Here is a 4,509-nt window from a genome sequence, read left to right as displayed (position 1 = left end):
TGTTAAGTGAAATAAATCAGAAACGTATTACATGGTTTTTCTTATATAAGAAACCCAAAATATTAATAAAGAGCAAAATAAAAGACATAATAGGAAGCAGACAATTATAAAAGGGTATGGGACTAACAGAGAGGGAAGGAGACGGAAGGCAGCATAAGAGAATGAAAAAAGAATTAAGATGTGTTATGTACATGTACCAATTCCCCACAGGGGATGTAACAACTATGTACTACAAACATGGACTAATAAAAAATTGATAAAAACAAAAAAATGTAAATTGAATTTAAGCTGCACAGGCAGCCATAGCGGACACCCCTGGCTGGTTGGCTCCAACAACAACGACGTGCTCTCTCTCCTTGCTGGAGGCATCTGTGCACGATGAACATGCCATTCAGTTCTGTCTGCTGTGAGCTCTGCTCCTCGCTTGTCGTCAGCCCCCTTCTGCCCAGTCCTCACGTGGCCCTTCCCAGCACCAGTGCCTGAGAGGGCACCAGCTTCATTGTCCTTTCTTAAAAGCATGACACTCATAGTGCATCAGAGCACCAAACTCAGGGCCTCATTTAATCTTAATTGGACGTTCAGAGATGAAATCTCTGCACATAACTGCAGGGTCAGTTAAGGCATCCAGGTAAAATCTATGTGAGGACGCAGACACTCAGCCCAGGGCATGGACTGACTGATTCAGATATGGTCACCCAGTCACTGTGTACACAGCGCACAAACTGTGTGTGAGTGATGCGCTGTGCAGTCGGTCAGCATTCTGGACAGCAGCATTCTGGGGGAGGACACCATTCCTGGGGAGAGGTTTTGCACTATAGATCCAGGGCCTCAAGTTAGTAAGTGGAAAAGGAAATCAATGTGTCTCTATGACCAGGAACCACGGTTAAGCAAACTACTATTCTTGAAGAGACAGATTACAGGAATCCATGTGAATCCTCAGCCAGCATGGGGAGGTGGAAAGACAGTGGGGAAGCTGAACACATTTAAATGTTCAAGCATCACATTATAATATGCAGTGCTTACATTTAATAATATGGTTTTGAGTATTTTTTAAAACGAGGTCAAGCTCATGTAACATGAAAAAAATCAGGGAAAAATCAAATTTAAGAGTTGCAAATGAAATCTTTTCCATTTATGCAATTGTTACACACTTCATGCATGAGTTCTGTCGAACTACAAAGGTGTTTCAAATGCTGCAGGTAGTGAATGCTGAAAGGCAAGGTGTAACTGAATTTTATATTCTTCTATTTCCTAAATTATCCTCAATCATTATGTACAAATCCTGGAAACTCTCTGCTCTTGAAGACAGAGGCAAGGTGTTTTGGATGACCAAAAGCTGAAAAGAATCTCAGACTGGAAACAGTAATTCACTTTATTTTCCACATGAACAAACATTTATGCATCAGAGGGCAGTCTAGAGAAGCCATGGGGTCCACCCAACAAAGTCCAAGGGCACAGCTGGAAGCTCCGTGCTGGGCAAGGATGCACTGCCCAGCGCTGGACGACAGACGGAGAAACTGAATCCTCTTCTCGACCTAAGGCTTGTTGGGAAATTAGGGAAAGAAATCTTCCAACAGGGGAAGAATTTCGAAAAGCTGCTTCAGGAATGTGGCAACAGAGCTCTCCAGAAGTCTGGCATTTTCTGCAGTCAGCCGGCTATAGAGGAGGGAAACAAAATCACACCAACAGCTTTGCTTCCATTTTTCCTTCCACCTTCTTCTTCTGCTTTCTTTTGGAGACAGGGTTTCACTATGCAGTTCAGGCTGCCCTTGATCTCACTTTGCAGCCCTGGCTGGTCTCGCACTTGCTGAGATCCCCCTGTCTCAGCCTCCCAGGTTCTGAGAATACAAGCATGCACCATTAAGGCCAGCCCCATCTTCCTTTAGTTTTAAGTATTTGGTAGCAGGTCTCACAGTGCAGCTCAGAGTCATAGTGATCCTCCTGTTTTCAGACTCCACAGCCTGGGATTACACACATGTACCACCACACCTGGTCCTGCTGGCTGGCTCTGTGTGGAAGGGTGGGGCTGGTTTGACATGCGGTGCTTGGGATCAACCCCAGGCCTCTGTGCTTGCCTAAGCAGGGGCTCAGTCCATTGAGCTATCTTGCTGGCCCCTCAGCTTCCTTTCTGAACCCTTTGTTGCTTTCTGCCACCCTGTCCCGTCTTCCCCTTCCCATCTGAACATGTTCTTCCTCTTTTCCAACATCTTTCCTCCACTTTGTTTCTTATTTATCCTTTTGATTTCTCACATCACAGAAGCAATGCAATATTGGCAGTAGTGAAATTTTTGTGTTTGCTTTATTTCACCTAACATTGTGGTTTCAAGGTGCAGCCATTTACCTAGAAAGGACTCTAGCTTATCTGTCTTTATGGCACAGTAGTGCTCAATTGCATATAAATACAGCAATCTTTATTCATTCATCTGCTGATGTGCAGATAGGCTGTTTCCAAGAGTTAGTTAGCTATTGTAAACTGCGCTGCCATAAACATGGGCATCTTTATATCCATGTGGTGTGATGCTTTTAAAAATCTGAGGGAGACACCTAGAAGGGGCCAAGCTGTGTCAAACAGAAACTTTAGTTCTCCTGTTTTGAGGAACCTGGATATTTAGTTCCACAGAGTTTGTACCAATTTACATTTGCACCAACAGTGTAGACAGGCACTACTCCACCCACAGCCATACCAGCATTGATTAATAGTGAATTTCTTGATTATAGCCATTCTTTCTTGAAGGAAATGGAGTCTCAGTGTTGTCTTAATTTGTATTTCTTAAATAATAATGATATTGAACATTTTTTCATAATTTATTTTCTGTTTGTGGTTTTTCAACTGAATAAATAGCAGGAAAATAATAAGATAAGGAAGACCCAATGCCTATCAGTTATAACCATCAATGTGGCTGGTTTCAATTCAGCAATCAAAAGAAACAGGTTGGCAGAAGGCACTGAGAAACAAGATCCAACAACATGCTCCACACAAGAAACACATTTAACTCAGAAGTTTATAGACAGAAAATCAGTGGATGAAAAAGCAATTCTCCAGGCAAGAGGAACCTTGAAAGAACAGGATTAGCTATTCCTCTTGCAGAGAAAGTAGATTTCAAGCCAAGACTGATGAGAAGAGATGAAGAAGGTCACTGTACACTTTTAAAGGAATGATCCAAGAGGAAGTGATAATCATAAATACATGTGCATCAAACACTGGCATACCCAAGTACATAAACCAAACATGAATGAATATGAAACATCACATAAGCACAAATACAATTTTAATGGGGGAACTTCAAAATGCTATTATCACAAATAGATAAAAAAAATAGACATCAACTAGACAAAAACAAAGAAATAAGATGATAACAATATCTAACAATGATCTCTGTGAATTTTATACTTTTGTTTTGAAATTCTGTACCATTTCTATTGTTTTATGTTGCTGTCTTTGTTCGTGATATTTTTTCTCTTTCAATTAAAAAACCAAAGAATATGAAAGTTGAATCAAATATCTTAACAAATGAATGAAATAAATATCTACAGAGTACTGTACCCCACAAATGTAGAGTACACTTGCTTCTCAGTCGCACATGGGATTTTGTCCAAAACAGGCCACATACTAGCTCATAGAACATGCTTAAGTTAATCATCGGGGCTGAATTATGGAATGTATATCTTCAAGTCATAGCACAATGAAATTTGAAATAGTTTGCAAATGAAACCACAAAACACATAAACACATGGAAATTAAATAATATCGTCCTGAACAACCAAGGGGTCAATGATGAAATTAAAGAGAAAACAAAAAGTTTCTATAATTAAATAATAATGCTGATACAGTACACTGGAACTGATGGGAGACAATGAAAGCAGCCCTAGGATGGCAATTTATAATGATGAATTGTACAACAGAAAAACAGGGTGTGCTCAGATAATCAACCTAATATTAAACCTCATACTTCTAGAAACAGAAGAGCAAAGTAATTCTAAAGGTCCTTTGAGGGAGGAAATTTTAAATACCAGAGCAGAAATGAATACAATTGAGGCTAAGTCAAAACACAAATATTGAGTGTATTAAAGCTTTGGATTTTTGAAAAATTAAATAAGATATACAAACCCTTAGCTAACTTTATTTTAAGCAGGACAAAGAAGACTCAAATCCATGCAATTAGGAAAGAACAGGTCAAAATCACAAGAAATCCAGAGGATCACCAGTACCTACCTTGAGAGCTGACAGTCCAATAAGATGGAAAACTCAGAAAACAAGGACAGATTCCTTGATACATATACATTACCAAAGCAAAGTGAAGAGGTAGAAAATTCTAAGTAACCCCCTATCAGTCAATGAAATTGAAGAATTAATGAAACCGTCTACCAACCAAGAAAAGCCCAGGCCCTGATGAAGTCACTGCTGAATTGTACAAGAACTTTAAAGACTATTTAATGCCAATACACCTCAAAACCAGTAATGAAATTGACAGGAAAGCAATACTGCTAAAGTCACTACTGGCAGCATTA

The sequence above is a fragment of the Octodon degus genome, unplaced genomic scaffold (assembly GCF_000260255.1).
Source record: "Octodon degus isolate 3935 unplaced genomic scaffold, OctDeg1.0 scaffold00063, whole genome shotgun sequence".
NCBI lineage: Eukaryota > Metazoa > Chordata > Mammalia > Rodentia > Octodontidae > Octodon > Octodon degus.
The sequence above is the reverse complement of the archived record's forward strand: the minus strand, read 5'-3'. Positions refer to the sequence as shown.